Genomic DNA, 21512 nt, shown 5'->3' on the forward strand with positions numbered 1-21512 from the left:
TCATACCTGTCAGCGTGGCTGTTACAAAAAAGACAACAAGTACTGTCGAAGATGTGGAGAAATTGGGACTCTTGCATGCTATTGGTGTGAATGCAAAATGTTGCATCTGTTATGGAAAACAGTATAAAGATTCCTCAAAAAATTAAAAAGAGTACTACCATATGATCCAAGGATTCCACTCCTGGGTATATATCCAAAAGAATGGAAATCAGAATCTTGAAGAGATAGCAGCACTTCCATGTTAGTTGCAGCACTATTCACAGTATCCAGGATGTGCAAACAACCTAAATGTCCATCAACAGATGAATGGTTAAAGAGTGATATAGATTCCGCACTAGGAACTCCAGTCAGAAGACCCAGGTGCGAGGCCTCTGCACATGGCCCCCTGTGAGCAAGTGAAACCAACTAAGCAAAAAGGAAAAATAAGTCACCTCAGAGCTGTGAATATTTTCAAGGCTACTGTTTTTCTCTGTGGAACACTGCCTTTGGGACAAAACAAGGAAGAAGCAGCCATGTGGCTGAAAGGGTCTTGGTGCTCAGGCCAGGTGTCAGCCCCGAGCCTCGGAGGTGGGAGAGCCGAGTTCAGAACATTGGACCACCAGAGACCTCCAGGTCCCACATGATATCAATCAGCAAGAGTTCTCCCAGAGATCTCCATCTCAACGCTAAGACCCAGCTCCACTCAATGACCAGCACAATGCAGTGCTGGACACCCCATGCCAAATAACTACCAAGACAGAAACACAGCCCCACCCATTAGCAGAGAGCCTGCTTAAAATCATAATAAGTACACAGACACCCCAAAACATACCACTGGACTCAGTCCTGCCCACCGGAAAGGCAAGATTCAGCCTCATTCACCAGAACACAGGCACCAGTCCCCTCCACCAGGAAGCCTACACAACCTACTGAAACACACTGACCCACTGGGGGCAGACACCAAAGATAACGGGAACTAAGAACCTGCAACCTGCAAAAAGGAGACCCAAACACAGTAAGTTAAGCAAAATGAGAAGACAGAGAAATACACAGCAGATGAAGGAGCAAGGTAAAAACCCACCAGACCAAACAAATAAAGAGGAAATAGGCATTCTACCTGAAAAAGAATTCAGAGTGAAGATAGTAAAGATGATCCAAAATCTTGGAAATAGAATGGAGAAAATACAAGAAACGTTTACCAAGGACCTAGAAGAACTAAAGAGCAAACAAACAATGATGAACAACACAATAAATGAAATTAAAAATTCTCTAGAAGGAATCATGAGCAGAATAACTGAAGCAGAAGAACGGATAAGTGACCTGGAAGATAAAATAGTGGAAAAAACTACTGCGGAGCAGAAGAAAGAAGAAAGAATGAAAAGAATTGAGGACAGTCTCAGAGACCTCTGGGACAACATTAAACACACAACATTCAAATTATAGGGGTCCCAGAAGAAGAAGAGAAAAAGAAGGGGACTGAGAAAATATTTGAAGAGATTATAGTTGAAAACTTCCCTAATATGGGAAAGGAAATAGTCAGTCAAGTCCAGGACGTGCAGAGAGTCCCATACAGGATAAATCCAAGGAGAAACACACCAAGAAACATATTAATCAAACTTTCAAAAATTAAGTACAAAGAAAAAATATTAAAAGCATCAAGGAAAAGCAACAAATAACATACAAGGGAATCCCCATAAGGTTAACAACTGATCTTTCAGCAGAAACTCTACATTCCAGAAGGGAATGGCAGGACAATTTTAAAGTGATGAAAGGGAAAAACCTACAACCAAGATTACTCTACCAAGCAAGGATCTCATTCAGATTTGACGGAGAAATTAAAACCTTTACAGACAAACAAAAGCTGAGAGAATTCAGCACCACCAAGCCAGCTTTACAACAAATGCTAAAGGAACTTCTCTAGGCAGGAAACACAAGAGAAGGAAAAGACCTATAATAACAAACCCAAAACAATTAAGAAAATACTAATAGGAACACACATATAGATAATTACCTTAAATGTAAATGGATTAAATGCTCCAACCAAAAGACATAGACTGGCTGAATGGATACAAAAACAAGACTTGTATGTATGCTGTCTACAAGAGGCCCACTTCAGACTTAGTGACACATACAGATTGAAAGTGAGAGGATGGAAAAAGATATTCCATGCAAATGGAAATCAAGAGAAAGCTGGAGTAGCAATTCTCATATCAGACAAAACAGACTTTAAAATAAAGACGATTACGAGAGATAAAGAAGGACACTACATAATGATCAAGGAATCAATTCAAGAGGATATGACAACTGTAAATATTTATACACCCAACATAGGAGCACCTCAATACATAAGGCAAATGCTAAGAGCCATAAAAGGGGAAGTCAACAGTAGCACAATCATAGTAGGGTACTTTAACACCCCACTTTCACCAATGGACAGATCATCCAAAATGAACATAAATAAGGAAACACAAGCTTTAAATGACACATTAAAGAAGATGGACTTAATTGATATTTATAGGACATTCCATCCAAAAACAACAAAATACACTTTCTTCTCAAGTGCTCATGGAACATGCTCCATGATAGATCATATCTTGGGTCACAAATCAAGCCTCAGTAAATTTAAGAAAATTGAAATCGTATCAAGTATCTTTTCTGACCACAACACTATGAGACTAGAAATCAATTACAAGAAAAAATTATAAAAAATACAAACACATAGAGGCTAAACAATATGCTACTAAATAACCAAGAGATGCCTGAAGAAATCAAACAGGAAATCAGAGAATACCTAGAAACAAATGACCATGAAAACATGATGACCCAAAACCTATGGGATGCAACAAAGGCAGTTCTAAGAGGGAAGTTTATAACAATACAATCCTACATCAAGGAAGAAGAAACATCTCAGATAAACAACCTAATCTTACACCTAAAGCAATTAGAGAAAGAACAACAGAAAAACCCCAAAGTAGGCAGAAGGAAAGAAATCATAAAGATCAGATAAGAAATAAATGAAAAAGAAAAGAAGGAAACGATAGCAAAGATCAATAAAACTAAAAGGTGATTCTTTGAGAAGATAAACAAAATTGATAAACCATTAGCCAGACTCATCAAGAAAAAAAGGGAGAAGACTCAAATCAATAGAATTACAAATGAAAAAAGAGAAGAAACAACTGACACTGCAGAAATACAAAGGATCATGAGAGATTACTACAAGCAACTATATGCCAATAAAATGGACAACCTGGAAGAAATGAACAAATTCTTAGAAAAGCACAACTTTCTGAGACTGAACCAGGAAGAAATAGAAAATATAAACAGACCAATCACAAGCACTGAAATTGAAACTGTGATTAAAAATCTTCCAACAAATAAATGCCCAGGACCAGATGGATTCACAGGTGAACTCTATCAAACATTTAGAGAAGCACTAATACCTATCCTTCTCAAACTCTTCCAAAATATAGCAGAGGGAGGAATACTCCCAAACTCATTCTACGAGGCCGTCATCACCCTGATACCAAAACCAGACAAAGATGTCACATAAAAAGAAAACTACAGGCCAATATCACTGATGAACATAGATGCAAAAATCCTCAACATAATACTAGCAAACAGAATCCAACACCACATTAAAAGGATCATAACCATGATCAAGTGGGGTTTATCCCAGGACACAGGATTCTTCAATATATGCAAATCAATGAATGTGATACACCATACTAACAAATTGAAGGAGAAAAACCATATGATAATCTCAGTAGATGCAGAAAAAGCTTTTGACACAATTCAACACCCATTTATGATAAAAACTCTCCAGAAAGTAGGGATAAAGGGAACTTACCTCAACATAATAAAGGCCATATATGACAAACCCACAGCCAACATCATTCTCAATGGTCAAAAACTGAAACCATTTCCTCTAAGATCAGGAAAAGACAAGGTTGCCCACTCTCACCACTATTATTCAACATAGTTTTGGAATTTTTAGCCACAACAACCAGAGAAAAAAAAGAAAGAAAAGGATTCCAGATCAGAAAAGAAGTAAAACGGTCACTATTTGCAGATGACATGATACTATACATAGACAATCCTAAAGATGCTACCAGAAAACTACTAGAGCGAATCAATGAATGTGGTAAAGTAGCAGGATACAAAATTAATGCACAGAAATCTCTTGCATCCCTATACAATAATGATGAAAAATCTGAAAGGGAAATTAAGGAAACACTCCCATTTACCATTGCAACAAAAAGAATAAAATACCTGGAATAAACCTAGCTAAGGAGACAAGAGACCTGTATGCAGAAAACTGTAAGACACTGATGAAAGGAATTAGAGATGATACAAACAGATGGACAGGTATACCATGTTCTTGGATTGGGAGAATCAACATTGTGAACTTGACTATACAGATTCAATGCAATCCCTATCATACTACCAGTGGCATTTTTCACAGAACTAGAACAAAACATTTCACAATTTGTATGGAAACACAAAAGATCCAGAATAGCCAAAGCATTCTTGAGAAAGAAAAACGGAGATGGAGGAATCAGGCTCCCTGACTTCAGACTATACTACAAAGCTACAGTAATCAAGACAGCATGGTACTAGCACAAAAACAGAAATATAGATCAATGGAACAGGAGAGAAAGCCCAGAGATAAACGCACACATATATGGTCACCTTATGTTTGATAAAGGATGCAAGAATATACAATGGAGAAAAGACAGCCTCTTTTCAGACCTAAATAGACATTTCTCTAAAGAAGATATACAGATTGCCAACAAACACATGAAAGGATGCTCAACATCACTAATCATTAGAGAAATGCAAATCAAAACTACAATTTTGTCTGTGTCTTTACTCCTTCCTGCCCCTAGGTTCTTCAGAACCATTTTTTGTTGTTGTTAGATTCCATATATATGTGTTAGCATACGGTATTTGTTTTTCTCTTTCTGACTTACTTTACTCTGTATGAGAGTCTCTAGGTCCATCCACCTCACTACAAATAACTAAATTTTGTTTCTTTTATGGCTGAGTAATATTCCATTGTACATATGTGCCACATCTTCTTTATCTATTCATCTGTCAATGGACACTTAGGTTGCTTCCATGTCCTGGCTATTGTAAGTAGAGCTGCAATGAACATTGTGGTACATGACCCTTTCTGAATTATGGTTTTCTCAGGGACACGGGGAGGGGGAAGGGTAAGCTGGGATGAAGTGAGAGAGAGGTATGGACATATATACACTCTCAAATGTAAAATAGATAGCTAGTGGGAAGCAGCCACATAGCACAGGGAGATCAGCTAGGTGCTTTGTGAACACCTAGAGGAGTGGGATAGGGAGGGTGGGAGGGAGATGCAAGAAGGAGGGGATATGCGGATATATGTATACGTATAGCTGATTCACTTTGTTATACAGCAGAACTAACACAGCAATGTAAAGCAATTATATTCCAATAAAGATGTTAAAGAAAAAAAGAGTGGTATATACACATGATGGAATACTATTCAGCCTTTAAAAAGAAGGAAATCCTGCAATATGCTACAACATTAATAGAACGTGAAGAAATTATGCTACGTGAAATAAGCCAGTCACAGAAAGACAAATACTGCATGGCTCCCCCTATACGAGTTATCTAAAATAGACCAATTCATAGAATAAAAAAATGGAATGATGGTTGCCAGTACCTGGGGGGAGGAAGATTGGGGAGTTACTACTAATCAATGGGAATAAAGTTTCAGTTAAGCAAGATCAATAAATTCTAGAGACCTGCTGTACAACATTGTACCTATAGTCAACAGTAATGTGTTGTACACTTTTAAAAAATTTAATAGGGTAGATCTCATGCTAAGTGTCCTTACACAATAAAAATATTTTTTTAATTTTAATAACAAGTATGTTGTGATGGGGGCTTTGTTTTTCTCTCTCAACTGCAGTTGCCTTAGTTGTTGAGAAATAGAAATGTAAGCTATTTCTTATATTTTTATACTGTTTTATAAAATAGAAGTTTCTAAGCAGAGAAATGAATTTTGTTTGACATATTAACCTTTTATTTATTGTTTTATTCAGTCAGCAAACATTTGTTGTGATCCTGCCATGAGCAGGCACTCAGCAAAGTTTTGGAGACACAAATGTGGAGTAAGACCCCTGTCTTCAAGATGGTCAAATGGTCAAGGCAAACTTTTTTTCTGAGTTGCAATAATGCAATAATAATAGTGTGTACAAAGTAGAGTAGATGCATAGACAAAGCAATGGAAATGCTCAAGCAGAGTTCAGAAAACCCTCTAATATGTGGTGTGCCACAAAAAGTTGCTTACAGGGTGCATTTGATAGGAACAGGCAACCTCCAAAGATTCATCCAACCCTGAGATTCTAAGAGCTTTGTAAAGTGGGGGACTTCTTCCCTTAGCCAGGGAGGAAGACAACCATTTAGTGTGCAGGTGACATAAATTAGGTGTTGTTCACTTTTTCTTGCCATGAATCTATCAGAGAAGCAGACCCTGAAGAGTAACATTTCTCTTCTCATCTTTATTTGCTTTTTTCATTAAGTCATCCTCGGGGCAACTGAATGCTCCAGCAATAGATGTCAGGGAAAAACAAAAGATAGGTATTTCTGTGCAGTCAGAGAGAGTCTGTGCTCTGATACCAGCATAATGTTTATGAAATCAATTTTCTGTACCTGCCGGATCAGGCTAATGTGAGAACTAGCTTTCCACAACCATCCTATTCATTCCTGGGTGATTTGACAGGGCTGATATTGTATCATGAATACAAAGGGATTGAGTGCTATTCTCCTAATTTATTCATTACTTGCCTCATCATGCTGGTAAATAATATGCATATGGTAATTTGAGAAACACAATGTTCCCATTGCTCTTTTTTTATTCCCGGAAATTTCTCTGTCTTTTGTAAATGCTGCAAAAATATCAAAGGCAAGGTTACCTCAAAATTGGATTTTACATTCCTCCTGGGCTCACTTTCTGGCGCCCACACAACACATATAGTACATTCTTCTCTGTTTTGACCAGTGTTTTTAGACTGTGCAACCCCTTTGCTCATAGTCTTACTGTGGAATGTTCTAGAATAACTCAACGAAGACTCATTTGTTGATTTATGAATATATATTAAGTACCCACTGTATGCCTGACACTACGCTCAATCTTAAACACACAACAATGAGAAAGATAGAAGCACCTGATTCAGGGAATTTTTTTTTTTTTCAAACTTTTCCAAAAACTGTGGCATCATCTAAAGACAAAAGAGAACATGAAATAGATGCCTTAAATAAAAGTGGATTAATAATGAATGAGAGGACTCAAAAGCTCTCCAGAATACATATTTCAATCAGTAGCCATGGGTAAACTGATAAGCTGGAAACAGCATGATTGGGCCCATGGATCTGGGGAAGAAAGCCCCATTTATAGACCTGAGGTATTGAAAACAGATGCAGAGATCAGTTTACTAAGAGAGAAGTGAATACATAAGGGTGTTTTACTGAAAGTAGCACTTAATTTATGTATATTTAAACTGTCAGAATGTTTTAGTTCTTTGTGGTCAGTAATTATCATATTTATTTATTTATTTAACAAATATTTATTGATCTGCTACTGTGGATAAGTCAGTTGTTGTTCTAAGCACCGAGAATTAAGGATCCTATATCCTCAAGTTTACACTGGATAAGAAAACAATGAAAACAAATAAATAAATAGACCAAAAAAAATGCCAGATATTAGAAATTGTGATATGTGCTATGAAGAAAACAAATGGTGTGTGTGCACACATGCGTGTGTGTGAATGTGAGTGTGTGTAAAAGGGTACTTTACATAAGGTGTCAGGTGGAGCCAATCATGCAAATAGGGGAGGAAAAGAATTTGAGGCAGAAAACAGAATATTTACCTATTGTTTACAAAAGATGGCTCTGGACAAAAGCAGTATACAATTATCTAAATCAAGGGTTGGCAAATTCCACCTGCCATCTGTTTCTATAAAAACATTTTAGTCCTGTTTTTGTAGATAAGGTGTTTTGAGAACACAGCCAAGCCTATTCTTTTACGTATGGTCTACGGCCATTCTCACACAACAGCGGAGCTTTATCGTTGCAGGAAAGACCCCATGGCCCACAAAGCTGAAAATATTTATGGAGCTCTTTAAAAGAAAAAGTTTACCAACCCCTGATCTAAATCACCAGTTTGAATAATCGTTACATTTGTGATCATTTTTTATTCTATTGTCTTTAACTCTGTGAGATCAAATTAACAGTTTACAGAAAACCCTGTTAAACTGCACCTAGTGATGACAGTTGACATTCATTGAGTGAAATTATGTCCCAGGCACTGTTTTAAGCACTCTATGTGAATTGCATTACACTTGATGCTCACAACAGCCCTACGTGGTGGGTTCGATTATCACTCCAGGTTATAGATGAGGCAACTGAGACACAGAGAAGTTAAGTGACTCACTTGATGTCACACAGCAAGGAAGTGGTGGCATCAAGAGTCAAAGCCAGACAGACTGGGTCATAAACACTGTCCTAAAACTGCTTTTGTGATTTAACATTCTGCAACTCCACCACCATAACAAACCCCATGGCTTAAAACTACCTATCTGGGACTTCCCTGGTGGCGCAGTAGTTAAGAATCCACCTGCCAATGCAGGGAACACGGTTTCGATCCCAGGTCCGGGAAGATCCCACATGCCGCAGAGCAACTAAGCCCCTGCGCCACAACTACTAAAGGTCACGCGTTCTAGGGCCCACATGCTGCAACCACTGAAGCCCGCACACCTAGAGCCTGTGCTCCGCAGCAAGAGAATCCACCGCAACAAGAAGCCCGCACACCGCAACGAAGAGTAGCCCCTGCTCTCTGCAACTAGAGAAAGCCCGCGCACAGCAATGAAGACTAAATACAGCCAAAAATAAATAAATGAATTTATTTTTTTAAAAAACTACCTATCTATTCCTAATTTGCACGAGTAAGCAAACATCTTGCTTCAAAGAATTTATAACTTGCTTTAGAGACAAATTTTGCAGCTATTCCTTGCTTAGCATTCAGAATGTAAAGAAGGTTTCCAAGTGATTTCCTCTCAAGCTTCATTGAGAAGCATTGGGTAAATAATTGGTTATTTTAGGAATGCCCATGTTGGAAATCCAGACTGTTTCTTTAATCAAATATGCTAATTACTAAATGTATCAGATAATTTTTCAACCTTCTCTCTTGTTTTGGCTGTAAGAGGTACCATTGGAGCCACTGTCGCCCTTCCTTTTCTCCCCATTTCCTAAGGATCCAGTGTAACTTAAGCATTCCCTCCCTGGATTTCTGGGTGACTTCCACTAAAATCCTAGATATCCTTGGTACAACCATGTGTAAACTCAGCTGAAAAATCTATTTCAGAAAGCCCAAATGTTCAGTTCAACCTAGGATAGCAGCAGTATCCCTGAAACTATATGTGCTAATCTCTATGAAAGACGTCTATATCTCTGTAGCTTTTTGTTGGCAGTCTATTCACTTCTGAAGAGATTTCCTATAGGTTGGTATAAGCTTCCAAAAGGCATTTGAACTGAAACACTTACACACCCAATGAAAACACTAAACATTAGAGAATTGCCATTTTTTTTCAAAGTCCGAGTATGGGCTATGAATAGTTATTGAGTAACCACAAAGTGCTAAACAGTACCTTATCACACAGATGGCCCTGATTTCCATCCTCATGGAATGGTGGAGATGGGGACCATTAAAGAGAAAATGAATGTACAATGTAGTGAGTGTTATGATATACAGAGTGCGGATGATAGAGCAGTCCAAAGCCGTGGCACCCAACTAAGAGTTGAGGGTAGAGGGCATAGTCAAGGAAGGCTCCCTAAAAGATAAAATTTAGAAGGTAAAATTTATCAAAATTGGAGTGTAGGAAGGGAGAAGATTGGAAATTAAGGAGTCGAGGAAAGACATCTGGTTTTATCACCAACATTTTGTTGAATTATTAACCTTTTCTCAGTATATATTTCTACACACTTCCAAAATTGGTACTCATCCATTCAAATTAGCACACCTTCTGCAATGTTTCATGGATGCTATTGTGTTTCAAGGTAGCAAGAGAATCAATCCAGCCTCACTTTGCTAGTAACCAGCTGTGGGATTTTGGACAAAGAACTCAACTTTACTCGGCCCCAGCCCTTTCACCTTCATAACGATACTGAACACACAATGATTTTTCTGGTTCCTTCCACCTCTAAAATTCTACTTTTTTACGTCCTGTCCTTTTCATAATGCTTTACTAATCTCTGTGGCTTCAGGTGGAATTTCCCAATTCTGAACCTTAGAATGGTGTGTCTTTTAGAACTGTATTATACTGTGTGTCACACCAAACCTGACTGACCAGCAACTGAAGCGAATTAGGGGTTTTATTTTTCTCATTTATTAAGGAGTCCAGAGGTAGGCAGCCCATGGCTGATGAAGTAGCCAAACAAGGGCATCAGGGACCCAAGTTCCTTCAAACTCTCTTCTTAGCCATCCATGGTTCCAAGACAGCTGCTCCTTCTATAAGCTTCAAGTTTGGGCTCCATGCAAGAAGGGATATCAAGAAGGGCAAGTCAAGGGCTGGCTGAATCGGCTTTCTTTGAAAGAGCTTGACCTAGTGGCATTTGCTTAAAACTCATTGGTCAGAACTGTGCCACGTGGCTACCCCCTGGGTGCAGGGAAGTCTGGGAAATGTTCTTTCCTTTGGTTGGGCACACTGATGCACTAAACAGAATGAGGGCTGTGTTGATAAGGAGGAAAGGGAGAAGGGATATTGGATAGGCAGCTTGCATCATTTTCTGAAGCTTATTCAGATGTAATATTCAAAATATTTTAAAACAGGACTGGCATAGCCACTGACCAATCAGAACAGATGCTGGCCAGAGCCGTGTAGCGGTACATACCTGCTGAGTAGCTGCCCTCACGTTTTTCTATTTGGCGTTATAGTCTTCATGCCTCTTCCCCCCACGTAATAAAGCCTAAGTCCATCAAGGACAAGACTATACAGTAAGTCCCCTACATACGAACCTTCGAGTTGCGAACTTTCAAAGATGCGTTCCATCAACGTCAGGCATGAGTGAAATTGCAGCTTGCCCCCCACCCTCCGTCCCCTATTGCTGACATCCCTTCAGCTCTACCATCTCCCACCTCTTCTCCTTCCTCATCAGTAACTCTTCTTGCCTGTTCACTTGATGCCAGCCCCTGTATGCTAGCTGTTGTACTGTACTACTGTATTTTTCAAGGTACTGTACTATAAGATTAAAAATGTTTTCTTTATTTTTTGTGTTTGTTTTTTTATGTATCATTTGTGTGAAAAGTATTATAAACCTATTACAGTACAGTACTATATAGCCTATTGTGTTAGTTGGGTACTTAGGCTAACTTTGTTGGACTTATGAACAAATTGGACTTATGAATGTGCTCTCAGAACAGAACTCGTTCATATGTAGGGGACTTACTATATTTTATGTATACTCTTTCCATTCCCCAAGAAAGTGACATTTACATAGAGTAAGGGTTCACTTTTGTTGAAAGGAATTGAATTATTCATATTATAATCTAAGGATGAGACAACCAAGTAAAGAAGTATTCAGGTTATCACCTATTCTGTTTCTTCAGGAATGAATAACTCCTATGAATGGTGACTGTATATCCTAAATGCCACAGTACAATTGATTATAAAACTGGCAGAGGGATTTGGGCTTTGAAGGTTGTTCAGATCTCTTACAACTGTTCAAAAGGATTATTATAGACTTAAGAAAAAGAGGTACTGCCTGAAGCAAAAAGTTTCAGGCATAATAGAGGTTCAGAAGACCTTTCCCTCCATTTATTAGATTGAATAGAATTCATAAGGAGCCACCCCCATCCTGTTAGTGTAAAGAATTTTTAAAAATCAGTTCCTTAAAGAGCTGCATCTGGTTCTTAAAGCCTGTAATAAACCTAATAGTATATTATTTCTTTTCATTCACATCTTGAGTAACCATAATGCTCAGAGGTTGGGATGGAGCATTTTACTTAATTTAATTTTCTTATAAACTTGAGATTAACTCAGAAATTCATGTATCAATCCTTATTCTTAAAAAAAGATGTATTTTTAATGTTCATAGTTTAATTTTAATCAATTAAATTTTTTTCAAGTGCCTTTATTTTCTCTGCTTTACTCATTTTTAAATGATATTTCAGTTTCTACTACACTTTTTTCATTTGCTCTACTTCTCCAGTTTATTCTCCATTCTGTGTGTTTCTTAAAATGCAATACAAATATATCTGAAATTATTTGAAGAATTAATGGGCTACTAAGAAAAGCATATATATGCAATATCCAATTTCCAAATTGGCTTTGGAAAGACCTATCTTTGAATCATCATTTCCATTAAAACACCTCTCAAATGAAAATGATTCCATGGAGTAATAAAGGTTAGAATATAGTGGGTGCCTTTTTTCATTACTTTAATCTCTTGCTTTGGCTCCTCTTAATATTTGAGGTATGTACTTACATCTTTTCTTGGTCCTCTAGGGAAATCTATTTTTATGTTTCTGCCAGGCTAACTTAATTAAGACAGTATGTTGGATTATCTTCTTTATACCATACACTTTCAATTCTAAGATGAACTTTTTTTACATACATTTTATTAGCTTTGAAATTGAGATACCTCTTTAAATTTTTGGCATATCATGATTTAACTGAAGGTTTTCTTTTCTTGGCAGTAAATAAAATAACAGTAGCAAATAAAATACTTGATGTCTTCTCACATGAGTTGAAATAATCTCCAACAGTACAGTGTACTTCTAAGAATTTCTGAATGATCCAGGAATCTGCCCTGAATCATATAGTTGTTCCTGCCTTGTGCCATCTTATATCCTAACCAGAATGAGGTTTAAGTCTTTGAAAATAGGAAATAAGAGTAAGTGTATAAACACTCTTCCTTTTGATTCTCTACATGGGATGTTTTTCTCAACTACAGTTTTTGAATCTCACTGACTTATGCCTTGCAAATGACTCACAAAACCAAAGTATACATCTATGTTGAAGCATGTCCTGTTTTCTGTAAATTTCCAATCCTCCTTCCACTCATCCCCCACCAAAACAGCAAACAAATCGCTAAATAACTAACTTCCTGGCCACCTTAGCTACTCAACGAGAATGTTGTAGTTACCATGATATCTTCTCATTTTAAAATGCTGGTAAAATACACATAAATTTTACCATCTTAACCATTTTTAAGAGGACAACTTAGCAGTGTTAAGTTCATTCACATTGTTGTGCAACCAATCTCCAGAACTCTTTTCATCTGGCAAAACTGGAACTACTGTGATATCCTTTAAAAGGCAGTTCTCTCATCTTTTAGCTACACAGCCCTTGCAATTTTTGTCAGAACTCTTTCAAATAGTTCCAAGCCTCAAGCCAGAGGGTTAGCTCTAGCCCAGCCCAGATTAAACTTTTCAACATTTTTTTTTCTAATTTTACTCTCTTTAAATATGTGTGTGTAAGTATAAATGGCTGTTTTGGTCTGTAAAATGGGATTCAACGTTTTAATATTTTAACACTTTAATACTTTAAAATGGTTCTTATTTGTAGGTTCCCACCAAAAAAGAATGTGTCCCTCCATTAAAGAAGCTGACGCGTTATAGTAATTGTTCCCACATCTCGCTTCTTGTCTTGCCTTGTTATTGATAGTACGCTTCTTTGGAGTCAGAGAATAGCCTTTCATGGTATGCATTCAAGTGTGTGGATGAATCAGATAACTGGATCCTTGTTGAAAGAGATTGTTTTGAAATATATGAACTAATTGTAAAGACCGAATTAGGTAAGGCAGTGGTTTTCCTGCTGGATTTCTAGGAGCCCTAGACCTCTGTGCTGGTGTCTCCAGGCGGGCCAAAAGGTACAAACAGGAGGCCAGATGGATGGGGCTGGTCGCCTACTCTTTCTTCTCCCCTTTCAACTATTCCTATCGGTTTTATATTTTGAGATCCCATATAGATTTTTCATAAAGGAAAGAGAAAGCTGTGCTGCTTTAAAGAAAAGTCTTGAAGAGTAGAGAAAGTTCAGACTAATAAAAACAGATCTAGGTTCAAATTATAGCCCAGTGCCTTAAAACCTGTGAGGTCTTTAGACCAATCACTAACCTCCAAGCCTCATTTTCTTTGTGAGTAAAATATTAGCTATTGTTATCTCCAAGTCACTGAGAGGATTATAAAATAGAGTACAGTATTAACTATGTCTCACATGAAGTTCACGTCCTCAATGAATGTGTGCCGGTGGTAGCCTGCATCAGTACCTGCAGGGTACTGACGACAGTCATGGATGTGATGTCACTTTTTTTTCATTCTGTCTTCTGCTCTTCTGCCTCTGCTGTAAGAGCTCCAGAAAGAGTTTTAAGTAGACACCTTTTTTTCCTGTAAGGTATGGACTTTGGGCTCAGCATGATCTGTGAATTTATTAGAATTGTAAAATCTCCAGCCTCACCCAAAACCTATGAGTCAGAAGCCCTGGGGGTGGATTTTAGCAATCTTTGTCTTACTAAGCCTTCCAAGTGATTCTGATGTGCACTGAAGTTTGAAAACCACTGAAAAGAATCGATTCACTTGGACTAGCCAGCTCAAGTGGGAGCAGGAGAGGTATGGGGTATGCTGTGAGACTCCTATCTCATAACAGAGATAGGAGTCGAATAATAACTGGGTCTCTTAAGGATTGGAAACCAGATCCAAGTTCAGTTCCAAGGACCTCAGAAACTGACAGTGATAGGTCTTTACCCTGATGCTATGTTTCCCATGAATCAGTCAGCTTCTAGGGCTGTAATTCTCAACCAGGGACAGTTCTGCTTCCCAATGGTATTTGGCAATATCTGGAGACATTTGTTACTGTCATGACTGCGGAGTTAGTGCTGGCGTCTAGTGGGCAGGCTCCAGGGATGCTCTTAAACATCCCACAACGCACAGGACAGCCCCACAATGAAAAGCTACCCAGCCTCAAATGTCAATAGTGCCGAAGTTAAGAAACCCTGCTCTAGAGATCTTCCTCCTGATACACTTGCCTCTCTTCCCATAACCAACTACTAACTTCTTTACCCGCTACCCTAAAGCTCTCAAACTGGCTTCTGTGAACCCTCCATGGGCCCATGGATGGGCCTCAGAGAGTCGGTAAACTCCCACAAAGGCTTACAAAATATTGTCCCTTATTTATTTATTTATTTGTGTGTAAGGCAAGGTTTGGGAAAGGGGCTGTGCACAGCTTTCATCAGATTCTCAGAAGGCTTTTTCTTTGTTAATTCCATGTATTATTTCTCTACCTCCGAGTTCTGTTCCTTCCCCACTACAGTTTGCTGGTGGTTTCCGCTCCTCCTGGAATCATGGCCACTCTGCCGTCTCTCTACGTCATAACTTCTCAACTTCTACCCTTACTGCTGCTCTCTTTTTCCTGTTCCATTGGCCAGTTCAAGTCCCCAGCATGAAACATCTGATTGTCACTTCTCTCCCTTCTCTGGACAGAGGTTTTCAAACCAGACGCCCCTGTGGGCCTCTGACAACCCAATGCAGTAGTCGGTCAGATGCACCATGAGACGGGTAAGGCCAGAGGGAAGCCATGTCAGCCAGTGCATACACGACTGTCCACGGCAGGCACCCTCAGAATAGGCACTGGTTGGGGCACCACAGTGGCCGTGTCTAACTAAGGTGATGAGAAGAAAATCCAGGGCTTGGGTTCTGTCTGGAGAAGCCACCAGGTTGTCTGGAAAAGTAGGAAGAGCATGGAGTCGATCTTAAACAGAACGCAGGGTGCAGCAAGGACAAACAGGCTCCAAAGCCTGTGACGAGGGCTCTTGGAATCGAGCTGGGGATGCAATCCAGGGTCAAGCAAGAAGGGTCAGGGCTCACGGGGTCCACATAATCAAGACAGGATACGCTCAGGTGCAGCAGCAGAAACAAGCCAATACAACTGAATGAACATCAAAAGCAAGGCACTTGTGTCTCCCTTGCTGCCTTTACTCTCTTCCTTTCTCACCAGAAGCTCATCCACATAAAATCTCGGTCAAGAGGCTTATAGAACAAGACAGCCGGAAAAGCTGCATTTGTCGAGGAAGCCAAGGGGCCACGGAGAAACTGGATTTGTCCTTTGTGCTTCTCGTTGCTTCTCTCTCTGATCCCTCCCTGCCCCTTAGCTTTTTCTCTTAGCCGGTTTCACAAGGACAGGATTTTGTTTGTCTGACTGAATAGTAAAGAAGTATTTATTTCCTAATTTTTAATTTTAAAACCAACAGAACTCTCTAAGGAAAAATAGCACAAAACTCTCTAAACCACATTAAATTATACAGTATTTGTATTTATGTAGCCTTAGATGGATTGTTCTTCTTTGGGTCAGTAGATCCAAAGGGGGAAAAACAAATGTCCCTCCATCCAATGTTATATAATGGTTTGGGTAACAGGGATGCATCACACCAACCCCCAAAATACCTTAGAACAATGGTTCGCAAACGTTGTCATACGTTAGAATTCTGAAGTTCAGGTGGCACCCTACATCATTAAATCAGAATGTTGGCGGGAGAAGCCAAGAATCAGTATTTTTTAAGGTTTTCTGGTGATTTCAATGTGCAACAGATTTTGGAAGCCACTGCCTTCTAGAGGATATTTTAATAAAGCCCTGATACTGGATTGCTATCTTGCCACTTTCTACCAAAAAGTGAAATGTGACAGAAAACACATTTTTTTTTCAATTAATTGAATTAAATCCCAGTTAATTGAGGTTGTGCTCTAATTTATTGCCAGAAGGCAACCAGCTGGGCAAATGGCTTACATCAGTCAAAATAGCAGAGTAGCATTTTGGCATCCTGTAGTCAAAACAGTCGATTTCACTGACTTGGGGTTGTTACTTTAATCTTCAGCTCCTGTAACTTGGTGTTTTAATTTATTCAGACACAGTTTTGGACCCTGGGGATTTTTTAACCTATTCTCCACCTTGTTTTCCAGAGTCAGTAGAGAGCAATCTGGTCTCCAGGGCACCAGATCTTTGTGTGATAATCTAAGGAGAAAGTAGCCATCAGACGCCCTCAAGAACACCTCACCATCTCAGCAAACACTTCAAGAGCCCACCCAGTTCCAACTCTGTCTCAGCTTCCTGGTTTCTATTTCACCTGACATGTGAAGAGTTTTTTGTTTGTTTGTTTTTAATTAAACATAGCTGAAGACTTTAGGGCCTGTTTCTGAGTGCATTCTATTTTGATGGCATATTCTCATGACCACTTGGCAAAAATGAGAGCGTGACCTCATTTGAGCAAGACCTTTTTCGTGCTCCTGGTGACTGTGTCCTTTACTAGTTCAGGAGAGGAAGCAAACTCTGTGAGGATAGGATCAGACTCAGGGCTCCTCAGTCTCATAGGAATAGCCTAAAATACAACTTAACGATAGTCTCCAAAAGCATGACAGATGAACAGAAAGAAAATTCAGGCTCGTTGGTCGCTATTTTCACAGAAGAAACAAGCTTAAAGCACACATAATTGGCAGTTCAGTGAGCCCGAAACGATAACTTCGGGATTAAATTATAGATCTGACTATTGGAAGAAGCCTGTGGCGTTTCCTGCTACAGAGACAGTCTGCTGTGAAGTCGGGATCGGAGGAATAGATCACAATCCTACCTTGACCTCTAACTTGCCATGTGACCACGCAAGTTACGTGACTTTTCAGAGCCTCAGTGTCGTCATCAGTCAAGTGAGAAGTCGAGCTGGGTGATTGCCACAGTCCTTCCTAACGCACTAATGCTCTGTGATATTTGAAAACAGGACAGGGAGGCCTCTGCCTTAAGTAGATATTAATAGAAGCTGATTATCTGAGGTTCCTTCCAACTCAAGAAGTTACAGACTAATTGACCACTTTGTTTCCTATTTTGAATTGCAAAAATATAATCAGGACCGTATCGGATGATATCAAGGAATTATTACTAATCCAGTTAGATAATGAAAATAACGCTATGGTTGTGTAAGAATATGGTCATAATTGCTAGATAGCACACTGAAGTAGGTAGGTGTAAAATAACATGATGCCTGAGATTTGCTTTTTTAAAAAATAATAAAGTAATATATCCAGATCTCTTTTGAGCTGACAACGTTTCTGAGTATGGAATCTATGTTCTAGAAAAAGGATTCAGGAGTCTGGAGTAAGCAGATGTGGATGGTCTTGAGTGTTGTGGACACAGAGCCAAGAGACTTGATGCTTGAGAGGCCACACAAAGCTTTTTCTGAAAATCTGGAATATGGAGGTTGAATTAATACACCTTTTTCTTCCATGTTATATGGATAGGACGGTAAGCTGAAAGCAGTTTCCCCTGAAAAAAATGGAAGCCCTGAGAGGTTTTAGTGCCTTTGCTGGGGACGCATAACTAATGACAACATCAAAGCCAGAATGAGGATTGGAGGATGCGGTTCCATGACTACCTCTCTCTCATATCTCCTTCCACTCCTGCTGGGGAATTGCCAAAAGCGTAATATGCTTTTGGCACCATATTTCCTGTAGGGATTTTGTGTCTGTCCAGTATTCAAGTCTCCTTAATCGTTCTTAAAGCTCTTTCTAGTGGTTAGAGCTCTCCTTTAAATAAAAATTAACCAGACCTCATAGCAGTGAACTCAGAACACCATTGCTGGCTTCTTCCATTAGCAACTTTCCCACTGGAAGGAGTATAGATGCTGCCCTAGAATAGGACTGTGCTCTGTCTACATTAGTCAGGCTGACCAAATCCTGTACAGTCCAACTATTTTCACTGATTAAAAGTGCAATTAAACTTTGCATTGGTGCAGAAAAGAAGTATGAATTGGTCACAGAAAAGGTGCTTATAAAAGCACAGCAGCTCACTCAGATAAAACCCTCTGTATTAGTTTCTCAGGGCTTCTGTAAAAAAAAGTGCCACAAACTATATGGCTTAAAATAACAGAAATTTATTTTCTCACAGTTATGGAGGCTAGAAGTCTGGAACAAAGGTTTTACCGGGGCCATGCTCCCTCTGAGACTCTGAAGAGACTCCTTCCTTGCCTCTTCCCGGCTTCCATGGTGGCCAGCAAGTCCTGGAGTCCCTTGGCTTACAGCTGCATCACTTCTGTCTCTGCCTCTGTCATCACAGGTCATTCTCCTTGTGTGTCTCTACTTCTTACCAGTATGACCTCATCTTAACTAATTCCATCTCCCATGAACCTATTTTCAAATAAGGTCACATTCTGAGGTCCTGGGGGACTTTAACATCTCTTTTGAGGGGACACGATTCAACCCATTATACCAGCCAAACAAATGACATTGTGAGAAGGTTTCCATTTGCATCTACTGTTGTGACTAGGCTCCCGACTTTACACAATGTTGGAGCTAAAAATCCACTTCTGTCTGGAAAGTGATTTTTGGCAAGAAGGATTGAGAGAACAGCCCAAGCTCCGTGGCCAGTGCCAGCCCCTTCGGAAACACGTGTCGCATCCCGTGTGACACACTTCACAGAACCTGAGTGATCAGATGTTGGCAACGCAGTGATGGCGGGGTAAACTCAAGCTTGTAGTGGGAAGGGCAGTGCAGGATTCATGACTCACCCACTGTAGCTTGCCCTTGCTGCCCTGGCCCTTACCCCTCTCAAGTCTTCCCCTCTGCCTTGCTCATCCTCTCTGCTTTGCTGGGAAACAATAGCTGCTTTGAATCTCTGATTCAGTGGCAAGTGAACTGTAAACCAAATTAAGCCAAACCAAGCAAATCCAACCACTGTCACAAGCAAGTTATCCAATTATTGCTTTTTTGCAGTGCGGGGGAGAGGCAGTAAGGGCCTTATATATCACAAGGCAAATATTAATCTGCCTGAATCAGCTTGCCTAGGGGTAATCAGCAAACGGGTTGATGCTCATCAGAGCTGCACAGACTGGTCTCTGAGGGTGTTCAGAGCCAGGAACAAACCCTACCAGGCACTTTCAGTAAATCAGAAGGCAAGTTCTGTGCCTTCGCCCTCTGAATTCTGAAGCAAGGGTCCAAACTTCACCTGGCTTGTGGCATGCCCAGGGTAAGTGACTGGGCTTCTTGGATTCTGGGTGGATTTCCTGGTGTCACAAGCTCTCTTCTCTCCCTCTCTCTCCCCCTGTCTCTCTCTGGATGAGGATCAGGTCCTCTGGGGGAGAGGGGACAGTGAAAGTGTGTTTGCAGAATCCTGTACTCACTCTCACCCCACTGCTTGGCATATTACCTGCCTTCTGATGTAGGTAAAGGAGTTAAGCTACTCTGTCGCTGACAGAGGATGGAAGGTGAGGGGAACAGGAAGGAAAGAAAAGAAAGGGGAAGTATGCTTCAAAGGGGGAAAATATTAGCAGTGGGTAAAATGATCAAGATTTAGTATTATCTGAGGTAATGATCTCAGAATGACAGAGGGAGTGGATTTGGCCAAGATACTGGAATCTTTCCAGATTTCAGGGCCTCCTCCTGTCTTAAAACCAGTTGAGCCCCTACTCCATGTTTGCCAAGGTTAATCCCTTGACCTATGGGCAAATCCTCCCTAACGTCCTTGGACCAGAGGAATGGAACGTAAAGGAAGTGTTTTGTCAGAGCTGCACAAATCCATGTGGCGCATCTCCTGGCAGGAAAGCTGAGTGGAGAACAGAACTCTCAATATTTAGAAACTGGACTGGGATTTCCATCCAAAGGATACGATTTTGCCATTGCCTTGGTTGTTTGTACAGTAAATGGAGCAAATCAAGAACACTAAGGAGAGAACTTTTTTCTCTTGATGCCTAAATGCCAATCAATCATGATTTTTTTGCAGTTCTCTTAATTGACATCCCAGTTCCCGTCTAACTCCTGTTGTAAGGCACACGTATTGAAATAAAAGCTGCCTACATTTCCACCACCAACATCCAAAAGGATGAGGTACCATCCTTTTTATCCCCGCCAGTTTCTGTCTATAATGCTTTGTATTCATTAACAATTGGCTCTGTTCCCTTTGCAGTGTGGAGGCCCTGTTCCAGGTCAGTTCTGATTTGGAACACTGGGTCCTCAGCAGCAAGGTTTTGGAAGAGAAAGAAAGAGAACACAGGGAAGGGGCCAGAGATGGAGGCAGATTTGAAGGTTTGGCCTGAAAATTGTACTTAAATAGAGAGCCATTTATCTCTAGAACTCTGACTTCCAGCAGTCAAATACTTGACAGAGAGGTTAAAAGTAAAGACAAGATTAATTATCAAGGCTCTTGGGAGGGTGAGGGGAGGAAGGAGATAAACGCTTTCATGTTCATCACTGTTTATTCAAAAAGAGTGTTGCTAATAATGAGGATTGCTGAACATGAAAGAATGTCTATTATCATTTTTGCAAGTAAGTAGGGGAAATAACACACCGTTTCTTTTAAATATTTTTATTATGATATAATTTACATACCATAAAGTTTACCTCTTTAAAGTATACAACTCAGTGGTTTTCAGTATATTTACAGAGTTGTGCAACCTTCATCATAACCTAATTTTAAAATATTTCAACAACCAGAGAAGGAACTTAGTACACATTAGCAGTGGTCATTCCC

General features: G+C 39.7%; 1 protein-coding gene across 6 annotated transcripts in view; it reads left to right on the top strand.

The window, feature by feature from the left end:
- The window catches only part of PRLR (prolactin receptor), a 206427-nt gene that overhangs the window by 110703 nt on the left and 74212 nt on the right, over positions 1-21512 (top strand). The window contains exon 1 of one of the 6 annotated variants that reach the window (XM_082453777.1): positions 19917-20012. The exons of the other annotated variants lie outside the window; for them this stretch is intronic. The gene's annotated coding sequence lies outside the window, so the exon portion shown is untranslated. Of the gene's footprint in view, positions 1-19916; positions 20013-21512 lie in introns of those variants that run through there. 6 annotated transcript variants of the gene reach the window in all.

The sequence above is a fragment of the Balaenoptera physalus genome (genome assembly GCF_965194825.1).
Source record: "Balaenoptera physalus genome assembly, chromosome: 3".
Taxonomy (NCBI): Eukaryota; Metazoa; Chordata; class Mammalia; order Artiodactyla; family Balaenopteridae; genus Balaenoptera; species Balaenoptera physalus.